Raw genomic sequence first — 21,291 nt, 5'->3', positions numbered from 1 at the left:
ATGTTATTTTTAAGCTACTTGTTTAACATCCAAACTTTTCACCTGTATAACATCTCAGTTTTAAACTGGGGTCCTGGACCACACTTTCAGTGGCCAGAAGATTATTATGTTTCTCTAGGATATCTAAAGGCTCAGACGCATCTTCCACGGATCCTCAGCACAGCTTAGGAGATGATTATACATGACTTAAATAATGATGGTGATCATCATTGACCAGGAAATCTTGACTTTAAAAAGTAGGGTAGAGGAAAGACAACCTCTATCCTGGGAGTCCCAAGAGAACATGGAACAATGATAATACAGCCTGGGGAAAAGGGGTAAATCTTTTTAAGCAGGCCATTTAAAAGTGTTATTAGTATTTCTTTCAGAGAATAGAAATAAATCACCTCTTCTGTCCTAATATGATTATGAATCACAAATCAAATCAATACTATCTAAAATATATGGAGTTTTCTTTCTGAATACAAAGGCATCCGAGGAAAGGAAAAAGGAGTTGGTGAGGCAAATTCATTTCGTTTCTCACTAAAGCCACCTGGTGTGTTGCCAGTCACAGAGAAAATATTTGTTCATGGCTGCTTCCCCAGATTTTCTCACTTCCAGGATCACCTTTCTCATTTCTAAACCATTCAGGTATTTTCTCAAACTGCTCAATGCAAACAGTAATGTGCTTATATTATCTGCAGTTCATAAAGGAATCTTTAACTGATTACCAGGTAATTGTTTTGTGAAGTGCATTTCAAAACTGAAACCTGAGTTCTAACTTGGATGTGACTGACTCTCCATGTTAAAATTCACCATGCACATACAGTTCAACGTCTTCTTATTCTCTAAAATACCTCAGTACCTCAGCAGTCCACTGCCTAGAGCTCATGGCTGTGCCACCAAGGCATTCAACAGAGTTGTTCCTCTTCCTGTCCCCATTCACCTGCTGGCTAAGATCTGCCCAATCCAAAGCCAAAGTAAGATGATGCCTCTGTTTTATACAGTTAAAACATTAACAGTCCTTAGAACAAAGACCAGGAAGTTTCTGCTTAAAAGTGAAAATAACTGGAAAATTATCCACCAAATAATCTCTTCAAACTCATTTTTTGTTTCACTGATGACAATCGTGAAGTGGCAGTTGTAATGGAAGGGGAATATCACATTCTCTGTGGATCTGAGAGTGTCTCAACTCAATTCATGTAGGTTCCTAAACAATTCAGACACGAAATTCTGCTTTGAACTGTATTTGAACTGTATTTACATTAGTGACCTAAAGATGAAAGGCTTGGTACGCTGCTGTAAATTTTCCCTTTACTGTTTTTTTCCTTCTTCACAAACAGCAAGGAGCTGAAAATGTTTCAAATTAAACGTTTAACTCAAATATCCTTAGATGCAAACACATTCCATTGCTTCTAAAATCTTCATGTGAATGTCCTTTGTATGAAACTCTTCCTTTGATTTATAGTTCAGAGAAGGAGCATAGAAACATACAGAACATTAAGTCCCACCTTGAAAACACATCTTATTTTTGTTCCTAATGGACAACACAGAAATTCAAGTCCATTTATGTTAAAATCAGGCATATTTCCACGTCTTGTTAGCACTGATAATTTCCAGATGGCACTGCTGACTTGGGAATCCATAGCAGAAGATGAAGAAAATGTCTATTTGCACCAGTGGTACAGCTGAGAAAGATGCTGGGAATGTCAGGAAAAAGAATCAGTTATGCACTGTAGTCCTTTTCCTGAGATTTGTGTTTTTGGCATAGAGCTGCAGATTGTATCCAAGCACCCTAACGTGTTGTCAAAACATGAAAGCCTTGTTTAAATCAATTTGGCTAACATGCATAATAATACTGTAATAAAAAATGCCCAGTGCTCCCGTATTATCTGAAAAGCCGGGATCTTTGTTTAAACTTTTTAATGACACTGCTACATATAGTACTTTTTGAAGATGAAAAGTTTTGGATATTTTATAATTTAGTGCCTCAGGCCTTATTATTAGTTGCAGCCTGAAGAGGGGTGTCCCACATACATAAGCAAGAAATTATGCCAGATGAATGGAAAGAATTGTGTGAAGTTGCTCTTCGTGAAGCAAGAAGTAATGGCACTGGAAAGGTTGGTAAAAGATGGTTAGCAGTAAATACTAGGTATGCCTTTCGAAAATGTAGCCACACTTTAAATAGTACGTCAGCCACGTTTTAGCTCCATTTAGATTTAGCTCCATTTAGAATATTTTTAAGAGTAATTGAAGAATTGCTTCTTTTAGGGTAATCATGTTAATGAACAGAATGAAAGCAGATTTAAAAGTGAAAAGGTAGTTTGGATATTTCTCTGCAATTAGGATATGGGTTAGAATCCAAAGAACTCATTATCCATTATGATACTTGCCTACCTTGCTGCTGGTTATGATTGTGACCTCTGCAACATCAACCCACTGAAAAAGGGGAAAAAGATGAAAAAGGGGAAAAAAGCCTCTCTTCACACTCCTCTCTTATCACTGGGAAGGGGAATACTTGACACTGGACAAGTCTAAGCCTCATCTTGGGGAGCTTTTAGGACCAAGGGAACTAGACCTGGAACTACTTCAGGAAGGAGGTGGAGGCTGTGCAGCTGAAGAACCACCAAAAGCAATCTGCACTTCTTGTCCTTGTCCAAAGAAGTGCTATTTGTAGAACCTAAAAATCCACCCAATGTTGACTTGTTTCTTGAAGTTTTATAACTGACAGGTTTACTTTGCTTCCTGCCCAGTTTAGGCAAGAACATCAAATATTTACATGAACCCAGTTCCAAAAAACCCTAACATTACTGTTAATTCTGCATGTGCACTTTGACTGCATCCTGATATAGAAGTCCAAATTCCAGGAAATACTGGAGGAAATTACTGGGTATTTGTCAAGATTCAAAATAATGTCTGAGAGATAAAAATATTCTTTAAAATTTTAATTATGGTAGAAAGCATTCTGCAGCTGGGCCAAAATACATCTTTTGTTTGATGAAAATGGACAGCTTTTGACTGACACTCTATACTCATAGTCTCTCCTTTTGTTGGGAGAGTGCTTAGGTTTGTGACTGAATCATTGTAATTCTCTCACTTGGTTAGTGAAAGCTAAGAGTTTTGTCCCTTTTCCAACTTTGGCCTAGCTTATGGTTTGTGGAGCCTTTACTGGCTATGTCCAGGGTAGTATACAGTTGTCATTTACATTGGATATTGGTATGAAGAATATCTTCAGTAGAACGGTGACATCTATGAGTTCTTAGACTCAACCTCCAAACACAATGGAAAAGACAGGAAATGTTTCTTTACATTGAAAAAGAAGACAAAATTCCCTATAGTTTTCCATCCTCTAGATTCTTTGAGTGAAATTGGATTGACTTCAATCGGAGGAGTTGCCTGGGATCTGCCTTTAGCAAAAGATATTACTTTTGGACTTGCTACAGGAAAACAAAACAAAACAAAACAACAACAAAAAACACACAAGAATCTTACACCCAATAGCCTGTATGAATGTGTCCGCGGCTGGGTTACATGGCAGTATTACAGAGATGTTGTTTGCCTTTGTAGGGAAAAAAATTGTGCAGCCAAAGCTCAGTTAAAGAATTAAAGTTGAAGGTAGCCAGTATTGTGGGGGACAAAAAAAAAGTGTATATATATATAATATAATATATATGTGTATATATATGTATATATTATTGTCAACAACAAAAGGAGGACCAGAGAAAATATATTGGTCTGTTACTTGACAAGGATGGACACCTTATGAACAGCGATGTAGACAAAGCAGAGACATCTAATGCCTTCTTATGGTCTGTCTTCAACACTGATGATGGGCTCTGGGTCCCCAAGTGACTTCAGTTGGAGGGCTGTGACTGTGGTAATGATAAACTCCCAGCCAACCGTGAACTTGTCCAGGACTTCAGCTGGATGCACACAAGTCTATGGGACCTGATGGGATTCATCCCAGGGTACATAGAGAGCTTGCTGATGTCATCATGAGACATTTCTCAATTGTTTTTCAGTGATCTTGGGAATCTGGAGATGTCTAAATTGACTGGAAGCTGGCAAACATTATCCCAATTTTCAAGAAGGGCAAGAAAGAAGACCCTGTTAACTACAGGCCTATCAGTCTCACTTCAGTGACTGGTAAAATTATGGAGAAAATTATTCTGGGAGTTACTGAAAAACACCTGAAGGATAATGTGGTCATTGGTCACAGCCAGCATGGGTTCATGAGGGTGAAGTCCTGCTTAGAGAACTTACTTTTCTTTTTGACAAGGTCACACATCTAGCTGACCAAGGGAAGCCAGCTGATGTAATCTTTTTGGATTTCAGTAAAGTTTTGATACTGTTTCTCACTGGACAAAATGTCCAAAATATAGCTAGTTAAATGCATAATATGATGGGTGAACTACTGGTTGATGAGTCAGGCTCAAAGGGTTATGGGGTTACATCAGGCTGGTGTTCAGTCACTAGTGGGGTTCTGCCAGGCTCCATTTAGGGCCAACTCTTATTAATGTTTTCATAAATGACTTGTATGCAGAACTTGAAGGTATACTGAGTAAGTTTCCAGATGACACTAAATTGGGAGGAGCAGCTGAATCCATCGAGGGTAGAGAGGCCTGGCAGAGAGACCTTGACAAACTAGAGAGCTGGGCAATCACCAGCAATATGAAGTTTAACAAGAGGAAGTGCCAGATTCTGCACTTGGGAAGGGGCAACCCTGGCTATATGTACAGACTGGGGGATGAGAGGCTGAAGAGCAGCCCCGCAGAAAGGAATCTGGGGGTTTTGGTTGACAGCAACTTGAACATGAGCCAACAGTGTGCTCTGACAGCCAGGAGGGTCAACTGTATCCTGGGGTGCATGAAGCACCCCAGGGAAGTCATTGGTTGAGGAAAGTGATTGTCCCACTCTACTTTGCAATGGTGCAGCCTTGCCTTGAGTACCATGTGCAGTTTGGGGCACCACAATATAAGAAGGGCATAAAACTATTACATGGTGTCCAAAGAAGGGCTAGAAAGATGGTGAAGGGTCTAGAGGGCAAGATGTATGAGAAGTGGCTGAAGCCACTTGGTTTGTTCAGTCCAGAGCAGAGGAGGCTGAGGCAAGGCCTCATGGTAGCCTGCAGCTTCCTCATGAGGGCAGCAGAGGGGCAGGCACTGAACTCTGCTCTCTGGGGACAGTGACAGGACCTGAGGGAACGGCATGGAGCTGGGACAGGGGAGGGTCAGGCTGGGTGTTAGGGAAAGGTTCTTCACCGAGAGGGTGGTCAGGCACTGGGACAGGAACCCCAAGAAAGTGGTCATGGCACTGAGCCTGCCAGAGTTCAAGAAGCGTTTGGACAACACTCTGAGACATATAGTCTGAGTTTTGGGTGGTCCTGTGTGGAGCCAGGAGTTGGACTCAATGTTTCTTATGGATCCCTTCCAACTCAGGATATTCTCTGATTCTCTGATTCTATTGTATTAATGATATTGGGTGCCTATGTGCAACTAAATAATGACTTTAGCTTTGAGATCTTTGAAATCTATTTGCTGTGGAAAAAAAGTTCTTGCAAGAAGACAGTAAGTATGAGTAAGACAATCTAATTAATTGTATTCTTGATCCTAGGAGAAAAAATCTCAGCAAGTATAGCCTATAACTTGTGAGAACAACTCAGAGATTTAGTGACAAAAAAAAAAAAAGAGAGAGAGAAATAATATCTCTTTCTGATATATTTTCCAAGTTCCAATTCTCAAAATATGCTGGAAATAATTCTTTCTATGTTCTTGCTAAGTCTAGGAAATATAATTTTATCTATAAAATAAACATCCTAGAGTAACTTCAAGATGCATACCCATGCATTTGAATCCAAAACTTTTCCAGTCCCAAAATTTCATTGGTTATAAGAAATCAGATTTTGAAGGCACTTATGGTGCTGTGTATAAATACAGTAAATATGTAACGTTTAAATATTAAAATATTAAACAGAACCAACTCATTTGTTGGTTCTCATATGTTCCTAAAGCCTTCTTGATTGATTGATCAGATCTGTAAGAAGCCTGAGAAATATCAAAGAATCCATATCACTAATAACCATCAAGACAGTGAAACAAGAAGATTCTGCAAAAAAAATTTAAACAAATAAGTAGAAAGTGAAATTATCATGGACGATACAGGATATTTTCCGCAATGTATCCAAGCTCAACAGCACCCAGATACTACAGAGATTTTAGAGAAAAAATGTGGACCTTTTAATATTTTCATGCTGAATAAGTTTTCTTCAGATTTGAAGAAAAGTTATGAGAATGTACAAGATCTGCAGATAGGAATTGAAAGTAAGAAGGCAGAAGTCTTGGCTTTCTTCCTTTTCCTCCTGTACCCCTAAGTGGGACAATTTTTGAGCCATCTCCTATCTCTGTGCAGGTTTTTTTCTTTAGAAGTTTTCCGTCTAAAGTGTCCAATGGGACTGCACTTCTTTGAATGACATTTTATTTGTACTGTTTCTTAGAATCAGTCCCCCAGTTCTCCAAGAATCACAGAATGGGTGAGGTTGTAAGAGACCTGTGGAGGTCTTTTGGTCCAATTGCTCCGTTCAAGCAGGTCCACCTAGAGCTGGTCACACAGAGACTCCACAACCTCTCTGGACAACCTGTGACAGTGCTCTGTCACCCTCAGCATATAGAAGTGCTTCCTGATATTTAGATGGAACATCCTGTGTTCCAGTTTGTGCCCATTATCTCTTGTTCTGTCACTGGGCATCACTGAAGAGAGCCTGGCTCTGTACTCTTTACACAGTATTCATATACATTGGTAAGATCCCCCTGAGCCTTCTCTTCTCTATGTTGAACAGTCCCAGCTGTCCTGACCCTTACTCATAGGAAAGACGCTCAAGTCCCTTAAGCATCTCAGTAGACTTTCATTGGACTTTCTCCTGAATGTTCATGTGTGAGGAGCCCAGAACTGGACCCAGTACTCCAGGTGTGGCCTCACCTATTCTGAGTAGAGTAGAAGGATGACATCTCTCAACCTTCTGGCAACACTCTTTCTAAGGCAGCCCATACATACCATTATCCTTTGTGGTGAGGGCACATTACTGGCTTATATTCAACCTGGTGTCCACCCAGACCCCCTAATCCCTTTCTGAAAATCTATATTCCATATGGATGGCCCACACAGTGTATACTGGTGCACAGGGTTGTTCCTCCTCAGGAGAAGGATTTTGCACATCCCCTTGTTGAATTTCATAAGGTTCCTGTCAGACCATTTCTCCAGATGGTTGAGGTCCCTCTGGATGGCAGCACAACCCTCTGGCATATCATCTACACCTCCTAGTTTTGTGTCTTCAGCAAACTTGCTGAGGGTACACTCTGCCCCATAATCCGGATCATTAATAAAGATATTAAACAGGATGTGTTCGTTAATAAAGTAAATAAAAATGTCTTTATCCTAATCAAGGCATATTCAGACAAGCAAAGGATATATGTATCTGTTATGGTTTAGCCCGGCTGGCAGCCAAACACCACACAGCCATTCGCTCACCCTCCCCTCTCCCTCTCTGGGATGGGGGAGAGAAACGGGAAAGTGAAGTCTGTGAGTTGAGATAAAGACAGTTTATTAAGACAGGAAAAATAATAACAATAATAATAGTAATAATAATAATAATAATAATAGTATTAATAATAATAATGTGTACGAAATAAGTGATGCACAATGCAATTGCTCACCACCCGTTGACCGATGCCCAGCCTATCCCCGAGCAGCCACCCACCCCCCACCCCGGCTAGCCACCCCTATATATTGTTCAGCATGACGTCAGATGGTATGGAATACCCCTTTGGCCAGTTTGGGTCAGCTGTCCTGGGTCTGTCCCCTCCCAGCTCCTGCTGCATCCCTAGCCTGCTCGCTAGCAGGACAGAGCGAGAAGCTGAAAAGTCCTTGGCTTGGTGTAAGCACTGCTCTGCAACAATTAAAACATCAGCATGTTATCAGCGCTCTTCTCATTCTAATCCAAAACATAGCACCCTGCCAGCTACTAGGAGGAAAATTAACTCTGTCCTAACTGAAACCAGGACAGTATCCAGGTTATAAGGGTACTGTTATATACAAGTCTAATAGTAAAAACAGTGATTGTGTTTGTGTATTTGTTTTCAGGATATGTAAGATGTAATGAATGAACAGGTAGATAGTTTGCTTATAAGTGATCCGACCCTCTCCAAACCAATTTTAAGCCTTGCTCAGAAGCACACAGATTTGTTTCAGTTAATCTAGCTGTACACAGCTAAAGCTTGGGAAAGATTGGTAATCAAATATCTTCTGAAATAAAGCAAATTATCACTCTTTTTGAATAGTTTCAGGAACTGGTGTCTCTTGGGATAGATTGAAGATGTTTTGTCTTGAGATAGACTTTGCTCATGGGTTTTATGAACAGTTTTAGCTGACTGGATATGGAATGATGAAAATTCTGATGCATTATATATTTTTTTTTTCCTGGCAATTCCTAGCTCTAGCCTTGGTGTAAGCAGGAAAGAACCAGCTTGGAATAATGTTTGGTATCTAAAGAACTCTTCTACACTTTTCTTTATATCTGTTAATATAAATTACAGTCTAGACCACAGTCTAGGACTCATTCATATAGGACTAACCACTTTTAAATGCCATGCCAAATATAGTCAGAATTTTTTGCTAATAACTGTCATGAGGATAGCATTGACTTAAGTATTTTATATATATATATTTCTGATTCACAAATTCATTTATGGTATTCACTTCAGTAATTTAGGATGGATCTCTTCCAGTTAAAAATGCGAACTTTGACTAAAATATATTTAAAAAAATAGACGAAGAGTTGAAGGATCTTTGTTTTTCTGCAGCTACCAACAACAAAATGGAAATCAAATATTGCTTCCTAAAACAAATACTTAAAACTGAGTTTGCTCTAAAGCATGTCTAAACAAGCACTTTTGTCTTTGGATAACTAAATAAAAATGCTCATATAACTTTTTATGGGTTAGACACAATTTCATTGAAAAGAATTTAATTTCTGTCATGCAAAGTTTCAGTTTAAGCCTTAGAAAAAAAAGAAAAGGAAAAATCCATCGCAATGGCATAGAGTATATATTTTTTTAAAATTGTGTGAATTTAGTTCCACAGGATAAAACCTTCATCATTGTGCTTCAAGATTCTGTTTTGAAATCTTTTCAAGGACACTTTTTGACAGTTTCTAGTAATGAACCAGATTTTTTTTTTGATTTTTTTTTTTTTTGGCAGCTTCTTGAAAAGAACTAGTTTATAGTTTTGTAGAAAAATCTCCTGTTTTTTTTTTTTTTTTTTTTTTTTTTCCCCAGGGGTTTATGTGATTTTTTTTTTTCCTAATAACATCCTGAAATCAGTAAAAAGAATGAAGCGATTTTATGTTCTTTGTTATGATTCATTTTAAATTGATCTGATTTCCTACTGTTTGTTGAGCAGTCTAATCAGGCAAGAAGAGTAATGTAAACTAGTAGCATTTGCGGTACATAATTTCTGTGACATTATCTAGGCCAACAATTCTGAAGTTGAAATGTTTACTCAAATGATCTGAATTTGTCAATATAAACTGTTGAGTTTGTAATTGCCTTTTAACAGCAATAGTACAGAAGGCAAAGGTCACTATATATTGTCAATATATTGGACAAATTTATTTGTGCAACCTGTGAAATTAGTATTTGATAGCCGTGATGAAAAACAAACAAACAAACAAAGCACTGTTCTTTTTTCTCCTTTAAACTGACTAATTTAAACATCAATTTTCTTCCAGTGTTATTTTGACTGGATTAATAAAAATATTTATCACTGGAGACCCAAACATAAACAATCCAAGCTCGTATTAAAATGGGAAATTCTGTTTCTACCAGAGGGATTTAGATATTATTTTATTTAAGTTGACTGGGGAAAATTTTTGAAGTGAACTCAAACAATACACTCTCTGCGTTATGAGCTCATTTAGCACATGACTGACTCGTGGTGGCAGATTTGTCAGCAAGGAATGTTATCTCAGTTATTAAAGAAGGTAGTGGTCCAGATTCTCAGCAAAAGTAAACTGATACAGGAAAACTTATACACTGAGATACAAAAACAATTTCAAGGTTGAATATAATCCTCTGGAGAGTTGCTGACTAAACACAAGTGTCCCCTTTCTAACCACAATGCATGCAGAATAAGAAAATAACTAAGAGAACCTCAGCCATGTGTAAAAATGTGGAGACGATTGAAAGAGTAAGTAAGGGCTAGAAATGCATAAGTCTCCAGAAAATATAGCTTGATATTTAATTAACTGCTTTTACAAAAATGATATATGTTCATTTTAGAAATGAAACTTATGAACTTTCCACCAAACCACCTGGGCTTGGTCTGATCACAAGCTCAATAAAAGGGCTTCTTCGAATCATTGGCTCTTCCTTATGGGATACAGGTAAAATAAAAATAAAGATATTCCTGATACAAATCTTCTGTGGACAGTCTCTACAACACCCTTCTTTTTTACAAACATGTTCTTAGGATCTCACCTATCTTGCTCCTCCTTTGCATTGTCTTTCAGCATGGGCAATTCCACTAATTAAAACATTCTGGTCTAGCTGGTCTTTCTGTAATGAAAAAAAGCAAATGAGTTAAAATAAGTGTGTTTCAAAGTTTGATCAATACCATATAATCTGCAATTACAAATTTCATGACATTTTAAAATATCTTCTGCAGGATTTTATTATAACATTATGTGCAACACATTCTGTAACATTTTGCTGAGGCATCTCTAGCTGATAAAATTTTAGTGTTTCACTGAAAAGTAAACTTTTTTTTTGGGACATAACAGCATGAACTTGCAGATGTACAGTAAAAGATTTAAGAAAAGGAAATAGAAGATAAATCTGAAATTTGCAGACTGACAGGACATATAAAACTAAAGTCTGCTAAAGTCTGCTTTAATGATCATGGAATCAAGTTATCTTTTTGCATTAAATAAGAGTCACGAAACTCACCATCTCTGCTCCATGACAATCATCCATAATGAGCAGCCCAGCCTTGAACTACAAACCAACTTCTAGTTACAAACTTGGAGCCTTGGTCGAACCAGCAATGAAAAAATCTATGAAGTTCATAAGTTCCATTGCCATCACTGGAAAAGTGATGGGTGTTGAGCCGTATATACAAGTTTTGCACTCCACACCAACAATAACTTACTAGCTAGTCTTTAAAGCATCCTGAGATTGTTCACATTGAAGTTGGTTAGCTATTTACCAGTAGCAACTGTATATGATAATGTCTTGGTTGTAACCTACTTTTGATTAATGAAAATAGACAAAATTATATTAAATTATTAATTAAAATAGTCTTTAAATAGGATGATGTTGGTGAATCTCATATGAGCTGTGTGGAGGTGTCTGAACAGTGTCCAGAGTACATTTTTTCTATTCACAGCTTTTATTGCCATAGCTAGTTATTCCGTCTCGCTTCCTTTGTGAGACAGGGATTCATGCTACATCAAGTGTAGCAGATACAGAGCAGATTGCAGACAACTGATCAGGAGTCTTCACACTCTGTGCTCACCTCTTCTTCTCACCGTGCATGGCACATAAACAGATGCTGAACTTGCTGAAAATGCTGCTCTGTAGCTCCACAGATGACTGGCAAAGTAGAAGGCCTCTGAGATAAGAAAATTTCTTCACAGCCTGTGTTAAAAACAACTCACACCCAACTATTATGGAGTGGTGTACTGGCTGGTATGAAAAAAAAATCAAAACTAAATTTATGGGTAGGAAGAAGAAAGCAAGGGGAAATTGTGAATTCAGCTTATTTCCAAGAATCTGAGGTGCATCTGATGAGCTGACAATGCCATCAGACACTGCAGTGTCAATCCCATCATGCACTGCAGAAAAGCACACAGCCTATTAGGCTCCATTGAGCTCTCAGTCCCTGTGGGATAACCCTCAAAAATGGTGAATGATTGACCTGAAGGGAAAGACACCACTATGACAAAACAATAATCTGGATCGCAGTGGGATACAGCCAGTCTATATGGACAATGCAATCATGAATCTGCAATAATTAGTTGATCCAAACACACTGAACAATAAATCTCCTATCAAGGCAAGACCCATCAACCCCTATTTTTCTGACAAAATAATAGTTATGTTGAAAGCATTCTAGAATTTACTGGAGTAATGTATCTGCTAGAAAATATCAAAGAAGCCCTTAGCATGTGATGTGTTACTTGATGAATTTTATCTCTGCATTTTTTGCAATTTGTGTCATCACAATGGCCTTGAAGCACACAGCTGATCTGAAAATTCCAAAAGGCTGCTTGCTAGTAGGTATGTAAAATTCCGTTTGTATATTAAAATATTTATTTGGTTCTCTAAAATGTAGTCCTTCATTTATGCTGTAAAATTGATATTTAGCATCTGACAATTGTGTTGGTTAATGATACAACAAATAGCTACTGACATTTAAGTAGCTGTAATATTCTTTTGCTACAAAGCAGAGAGCCAGAAATGTTTATGTTTTGTTAATTATATTGAACTTGACAATTTTAAAACACGAATCTCCCTTTAGAAAGGTTCTAGAATATTTCTTGGTTTATACCTCACTCGCGAGCTGTTAAGCTAAGTTGTTGTGATATTGAATGTCTCATAATATCAAGAGCACTATCACATATCTGAAACATTTTATTATAATTTTCTGATTTACTATAATGGTCCAAACTAGACCCCAATGATCATTCCGATAAGTCTAGGACTGTATCTTTACCAGATTTACTAAGAAAGCTTGATAAGACTCATGCAGTCAAAAATAGCTGTTACACTGGTAGATTAACCTTTAGTGGCCTGTTGCATTGTCACCACAATATATAAAATGTCCATCAACAAAGTGATAAGCCATCCAGTACGCCACAGCAGCCAAACCATGGGACAGGCAGAACTTCACAGACTGCTGTAAACTGTTTTTTTTTTTTTTTTTTTTTTTTTTTTTTTTTTTTTTTTTGCTTTGAAGCTGCTGTTCCCTGAGGCTAAACTTTATTATTTTCTTATTTTTGAGATTTATGAGTATTTCTAGGAAAAAAAAAAAAAAAAAAAAGCTTTCTAGAGCTTTTTCTCAAACATTTCTCAGTAGCAGAAAATTTAAGCAAGATCACTTTAATGAGTATAGTTTGAATAAAAAGAAAAAATGTAGCAACTTTCTCTTAAAAAGTTAGCTGCTCAGATGACTTAAAATTGACAGACCTTAAGAATGTGAGCCTCTGGTTAGTTTGAATATATTAGATATTATTTAGAACTCAAGCCAAACTTGAAGGAGAGTGGTCCTTTAATTTTTAAGGTGAGGGCTACTCTTATCTTTATATGCAAACTAAACATTTGCATGCTTTAATATTAAATTTATAGATGTATTCTTTCTAACAGTGATAAACACAGAACTATTTTTAATTTCTTTTCCTCATGCTATTGATTATTGAGACTGGACTTACAATCCATCATGCAAAAGTTTAGACAGAGCAGAAACACTTGTGTTTCTTGAAGCTTCGTATCTTCATTTATTTATCATTCAGTCAAATACTCTCAAACACTGAAAAGGATGTTGGCTTGCAATATTATCATGCCTTCAAAACACAGCAGTTAATTACAGAAGAGGCCACTGTCAAAGAACAGGGAAACTTTAATCCTCAACTTATCCTACCATATGACTCTGTTCTTCACCTTGACATTCTTCTCCATTTTGAAGGTGCTGAATAACTGAATTGTTGCATACTCTGTTATTTTTTTAATACATCTACATCCCACCGTAAAGTCCTATTGTTCTATCTATCAATCTCTCTCTGGTTGCCTTCTCTTCTCTGATGCCAGAAGTTTCGTGTATTTAATGTTCCACCCTTCTCATTGAGCAGTTCTTCCGTTTCCTTTCCAGGCCATACAGACCTGCCTGTATGTCTTGATTTTCCCAACCTTATCATGAAATATTCCTGTTCTTTTCTGTGTAGTTAATTGAAGTTATTTGGGATGTCTGTAGTTTTTAATTACAGTCACAGGAGATTTGTTTTACCCTAGAAGTTCATGAATGATACTCCACTATTTCTTTGGTCAAAAATTAGAGAGGAGGGTGAAACTAGTTACTTTTGCAATTCCTTGTGTCCCTATTTATCTCTTTAATGTTTGCACCTGTCACAAACAAACAACAACAACTACCACAGAGGTCTACTTGCTAATGCCTTGAAAATATGTTGAAATTTCAGAATGGGTCAACTGCAACATTCATCATTTATCATAAAGAGAAATGCCAGACAGCTGAATGAGAAACATTATCCCTGCCAGACAAAGGAATGGACACTGCTATGTCCTCTGAAAGCCCTCCATTAAGGTCATTCATCTTTGGCTAGTTGTACTCTAGAGTAATATTAAAAACATACTTTATGTCTGCAAAGACTGACTGCTTTGTATGTAGATGACATACATACTTGTGAAAAATCTGGAGTCACCTTCCCTGCAACATTTATGGCTCTGATAAATGAATGCAGGTTAGTTTCAAGAGATATGATGAACAATAACGAAATGCTAAACACGTGTTGATAAAGGTCACAACCAGTTTGACTTATGTTTGCTAAAACAATAATTCAAATGAACATTCCAAATTGGTTTTATCTATTTACTAAATAAATTAAAGGAGAGATGATGGTTTATGAGATAAATGAGGTTTAAAGATTTAACAGATTTATCAATTCTAAATCTTAGCTAGAAGAGTTTGTGCAGGTTACCACAATGGCATCTATTTATTGAATTAAATACCGCTTGTGAAAGACTCCTTTAAAGTTTACATCTTTATGTATACTGTATTCATAGGGAAGATTTTTATTTGGAAAATTACAAATTACAAGAAGAACCAAAAAAGCTCAAACTTGCTCTTTCCCCAAATAGTTGTAACACAAACTGTTTAAGTATCAACTTTTTTTTTTTCCTTCTCTATAAATGATACCTTAGTGATTATAAACAAATGTGGTCAAGGGATATGAATATAAACAAATCACATTGCAGTAGCTGTGAAAATTAAATGCGGTACTCATGAGTTGAACATTTTTTTCTTTGCTAAAGCAAACAGTAGATTTTGATTATTGAAAAATTATCTTCAGATCTCAAAGAACTGGTCTTGTACCAGATTAGCTGAACTGTTTGACTGCTGCTTCAACATTTTACCATTTTTCATTTTTGTCTTGAACACAGGCCTTTCACTTTTGTGTATCTTTCTCAACTTTGCTTGGTACATCCAGAATAAAAAAGTGTAATAGAAATGAATCCTGTACATGCTTTTTCATACTTTTTTTTTTTTTTTTTTCCTAGAGTTTTAACATCCATTTTCTCATGATTCATTATCCTTCTATTGTTGAATTTTTGAGTTTATTCAGCTCTTCCAAACCTTGGCTAAATATGTTATATTTTATTAAACACTTAGTTATGGAAATATAAAAAATATTAACTGTTGAACAATACTAAGAAGTGAAGAGCTGTTGACATTATATTAACAGTCTATATAGGATTATATTAATTTTGAATAATATGCTTGGCTAAAATCTTTGCTTCATAATAGATTTTGTCTTCATTAGAGATCTTTCCAAATTTACCTTTTCTTTTGGCAAAAATTTTATTGTAACAAATAAATTCTTCTAATTTTGATAATATCTAGTAACTTTCTCATGATTAACCCTTTCTATCAATCTCTGTTCAATGCTAGATGATGTCTGTTGCACTTAGGATATTTTTGAATAATCCAAACACTTATATACTTGTTGGAACTACATTACAGCAGAATACTTCTTAACATGTAAAATGGTTTAAATTGTGCTCTTCAGTATATGAAATTTTCTAATATTTCCAAAGCAGATTTACAAAACATCTTTTATAAAAAATCTTAGCCAGTAGTCAGCTAAACCATGTAAACCTAGCAAATCATTCTTGAGAAGTTATGTAACAGAAAGGACGGAATGACAGTGATCTCATTTTCAGCTGTTTACAAAATAGTAGTATTGCAGTACTCTATCAGGGCAGACTTAATATCCTGAACAAACACAGTTGATACTTTTTCAATGGCATTTGTGGGATTATTCTTATCTGACTGGGTGAGTGCAAGAACTCCATAAATCCATCTTTAGGTACCAGAAAACAATGGGGTATCAAAAGTTTTTTGATTTTGTTGTGTGTGATACATAAGGTGGTGTGTGTGCGTCTGTGTATATATGTGCAACCTGTAAATATTCTCCTTATAATTTCTAAAAGTTGACTCTATATTTCTTATTTGGATTAATTTTCCTATGAATGAAAGTTTACAATGATCTAATACTTCTACGTAAGTAAAAATGTGTATATTTACAGCAATATATTTACAAAGCTAAGAAATCATCGAACATACAATTATTTGAAAGTTAAATTAGTACTGAAAATATCTTTTTCATTCTTACCATGCAGTCGTTTTCTACAGATCTCCTTGTTCACCTAGTATCATTGCATTTTGCCTTCATTCTCTTCTTTGGTTAGTCGGTACAATAACAAGAAATTAATTAACAACATCAATCACATCTGAATGTCTTCAATCTTCCCATAAAAAGGTGAGGATAATCATCATAGTACACTATTTTACCATCCCTACGGTCTAGTTTTATAATAATGAATTCATGATATAAAAGACAAATGCAAAATGAGAAATAATGAATTACTAACTACCTAAAAACTTAGTCTCATAGATCCCACAATGTGGTGGCTACTAGCCAATTTCCACACCCTGGAGGAGTTGTGTAGTATATATTTTAGGGGAAAGAAACAAAAATTACATCAACAATAGAAATGTTTATATTATGTATAATTTAGCAGGAGAAATTAAATCAGGAAATTATGCATACATATATTTATAATATACATTACACACATACTAACATATATATAATTTGGCCAAGGTCAAATTCCTTTTGCTAAGGCATCTTAAAGATGCAAAGTGCATCTTTAAGAATTTGTACTAGTGCAGAGCCCATTTGCATTTGGATTTTGGAGCCCATTTATGTGGTTTTATTCATCATTCAGGCTGATTCGTGGCACTGCAACATGTTAAATTTCTTTTCCAAGCTGATGGGTATTTATACTGGTACATGGAAAAAGACAGAACAGAAATAATTACTTAAATTTGCTAGTAATTTTTATTATAACAGTTTCTTAACTCAGTTGCCTTGATAATTAGGACTCAGCTTATATGCCTCTGCATTTTAATGTTAAGAAAAATATCAATTTTTTGAAACAGAGAATTCTGTTTTGCAGCAGAAAAGTATTTTTGCCTGTACAAAGACAGTTCCTGGGAGTCTTGGAGATTGTTAACAAACCTGGTTTCAACTATGTATGTATAAAAATTCCCAGTTTGGAAGGCTTAGCTAAAAAGTAAACTAAGTTTCTGGAATTTTAAAAGGGTTAACCAAAATTAAACAGGGAAGCTGGTGGGAAAAATAGTAACTTGGAAACAAGCATTAAATCATAAAGGTAGTATATTGTATGCTAATATAGAAACTACTTAGAGAATGAAAAATTCGAGCAAGAATTGACAAAGGAGATGATATATAATCTGGGAGAGACAGTATTTCTAGCCTGTGATTTGTTACTTGTGAAGAAGTAAGCATGGTTAGTATGCAGTCCTTAAATTCCTATTAAGAACTACAGTTTTCTTGATACATATTAAGGACTACATTGTGTGTTTTCTTCGAGCTGAGAATAGGGAACAACATGTGGCTTGTCTGTTCCTAGAAAAAGCCCAGAGGCCTAACTATGTTTCAGGGCTCCTATTTTTTTTTTTTCCATTTGGTTTTTAAAATAACTACTTTAGCTTTATATCCTGTAGAAAAGAGAGTGGGTTTCTTGCTGTGATATAGTGAGTGAGGCTGAAAGGAGAGTAGATATGCAGTTGTCTCTATCTCTAAAGCTTCCAAAATGGTCCCAGTCTTCCCTGGAGGGGAAGCTCTATCCAGTGTCTCCAGGAAGGACAAGACTCCAAAGGATAAATGAACTCCTCTCTTGTGGGGCTGTTGGAGTAAGACAAAGCAGTATCATCAGGGGACAATGCTTTGTTTTATACGAGGTATTTCTTCCACCTAAAACAATTTGTACCAGATTAGTTACAAGGACACCTCAAAGGCCATTTAGAGGAGTATTTTAATCTTATATTTTTCTTACATTAGTAATAGTCCATCTCTTCCTGTCAGAAATGGCAACTTTACAAGTTCAGGTATCTTGCTAGGTACGGCTCCTGTCCAGATTCACTTCTTTACTGTTTTGAAAAGACATATAAGAAACTCTTTACAGACTTTACCAAAGTCTTTAAAACCAATCTTCAGACTGATTGCCAGTCAGCATCAAGGCAACAATATTGGAATATTAAGGGGAATTTGATATGGTGGATGCTTCTGAAGTGCGAAATTAGATGTCATATAACAAGAGCTAATGCTGAAAGGAAAATCAGATAGAATATGATTAGTGTAACTTGAAAAGCAGAAGGATTGAAATTTCTGTGGAAACTTCTTCCTCTTTGGCAAGTGGAAAGAAAAAAACAGTCTTTGAAAAAAAATTTTAGATATCTCAGTGGAGAATGCCTCACTTTCCATAGTTTATGCTTTCAGTTTGTTTCAGTATGTTGTGACCTATAAGAAGAAAACAGTAAGAAAAATATTTTTGTTGATACGACATTGAGTTATTACAATGATAAGCAGAAGAGGTCCAACTGTTCTTCAATGTAATGACACAAAAACAGTCCTGACAAAAATGCTTGCATTAATCTAGGGTATGAAAACATAAAGGAAGCTGGCATGAAGTAAATAATCTTAATGTATCTGAATGTATTTAAACTGCAAAAATTTGAAGTTTCACTTTAATTCCTGTTATAGTTGGAGCCATTTACATCCAGCACATCACTCCACCCCCTCCCCCAGATAAATGGGATTAAAAAAAAAAAATACACATACTTTTAATCTTAGATTGAAGCTGAAGGTGGAAAAGAGTGCAGATGTGATTTTAAAACCCTTTCTCCTAGAAACAGTTTAATGCATCCATTAGATTTTGTAGCAAGTGTAACACACTGCCTAATACTTTACAAATTGTTTTCTATGTACATAATTTTGTTTTGTTTACCTACACACTAACTTTTATTTTCTCTTCTTCTTTTGCCCTTCCTTCATCTTTCTAAAATTGTCACATACATTTCAATTCTCTCTCATCCTTTATAATTCTTTCATTTCGTTTAACTGAATTTTCTTTCTCTTGTTTATTAGATTACTTCTACCTTTCTCCTCTAGTGGCTCCTTTCCTCTGCTCTAGTTGCACATATAAGAATAATTTTTCCAGGCAAAGTAAAATAGCAGTAATGAAGGAGTGACAGGACATTGTATGGACAACAGCTGTGCTCACTAAGTTTTTGCTTTTAGAGGAGAAATGAAGTTGAAGAAATGGTGGAAAAGAGTTGTTAAAAAGTTGTATATTGGAAATGCACAAATAAGCATGACAAAGTCAATACTGGAAGAGCCAGTCCTAAATTCAGAGGTTAAATGCAATGAGTCTGCATCCCTTCTAAAGAGGTAGATTAGGAATTAGCTATTCTCATAATTATACTTGCATTAATATATTATAGCAACACTCCTCTGTTTAGAAAGAAAGGACATTTTGTCTGTTGGGATTAAGCCAGCAGCTCGTAACAGTGTATTTTGGTTTTGCAGTAGTGCCTGGAAGCGTGGCCTAGAATGGCTCCCTTTTGCTAAACATTGTGAATTAGGTGGTAAGAGAGGGTCCTATTTACTGAGTTTATAATCTAAATAGATATGTGGATAAGACAGTGATAAGACTATTATCCTTCTTTGGCAAATGAGACAAACTGATCAAATGGCTAATCTACAATTAATAGACAGTCTGTGGCAGAGCTTTACCATGATTGTTTTTCTTCTCTGAGTATCAAGAGAGTGAGTCTGTGAAGACACTTCCGGCAAACGTGGCAGCCTTATTTGGGAGAAGAGTTTGGTGTGAAAGAAAAGAATTCATAGATGCAATAAAGCATAAAAAAATAAAACTAAGCTATTGCTTGTTCAGGATATGGAAAGTACACAGGGTCGATCTTTCCACAAGTGTGCAATATTTTGAACAATTGAATTAGTGAATTCTGAAATGTTACAAATGAAGAAATAATTTTGTTTTGTAAGCTATAGACATGTATTGCCTTTTTGTAGAATGAGAAAATGTTGCCTTGTGATGCACTAAGTAGTTAATCATTGCTTACAATCAATCTTCATAACATTTCTCTAACGCCCTAAATCTCCAATCTGCTCTTGCTTTTACATGCTGTGCATGCCAAGAAACTGGTGATTTATAAACAGATACAACTCCTTTGAATGAGAAGTCAATAGAAGATCACTGCTTAACCTCCCCACTATGTCAGTACAGAAAGCCAGATTTAATTCCTTAGTATAAACTGTTGCTAGAAAAATCCAATGTTGCTTGTGATGCCAGACACAACCATAATTTAGTGTGGGGAGAGATATGAACATTGATCTTTCAGAAGATTCACTGTCTGTCCTTGGTTTAACTTTATGTGTACTCTTCTGTGCTAGACTGAGAAATTCAGTGCCAACTAAGAGATATTTCTTTCCTGTTGTTACCAGTGGAATGAAAACAACAGGACTTGCAAGGCATGTACAGATGCCTGTTCTACAATAAACAGGAGGTCTGGGCCAGTTGGCCACAGGACTGATTGTCAGGGCAAGAAAATGAGGAGAAAAAAAAAAAAAGCAAACAAAATAATAAAAATATCTGTCTTCTTTGTCCTCTTCACCTGACCTGCAGCTTTCTGTTGCCAAGAGCAATGAAGGGAGAGAGTTTGAGCTCTGGACTGAAGAAAAAGTCCAAAAAGTAGTCTGAATTGTTCATACATGTGAATGTGCTCTGTGGTACAGGAAGGCATCATCTACAAAGCACTTCTCTGGTACAGTGTATCTGTTGGCCATAAAGATTATGTCTGATTACATTAATGAAATCCTACTGACCAGGGTGTAAGATTTCTAGGTGAATTGCTGCCTTCCTGAGTACAAGGAATGCAATCCCTGCATTAGCAAGGGAATTACAGAGGGGAAATATCTGCATCTAGATGGCAAAGAACATTTGAGTTAAACCTTCTAGTGAGACCTGAGGTAGAGACATCAATATTCATTTCCTTGCTGATGACAATTCAGCATGAGCTTCAGTGATGCTGCTTTAGGAACTGATATAATGTCCTTATTCATTTGGATACTGTTATCTATCA

Source organism: Cygnus olor, chromosome 1 (assembly GCF_009769625.2).
Source record: "Cygnus olor isolate bCygOlo1 chromosome 1, bCygOlo1.pri.v2, whole genome shotgun sequence".
Classification (NCBI taxonomy): domain Eukaryota; kingdom Metazoa; phylum Chordata; class Aves; order Anseriformes; family Anatidae; genus Cygnus; species Cygnus olor.
The sequence above is the reverse complement of the archived record's forward strand: the minus strand, read 5'-3'. Positions refer to the sequence as shown.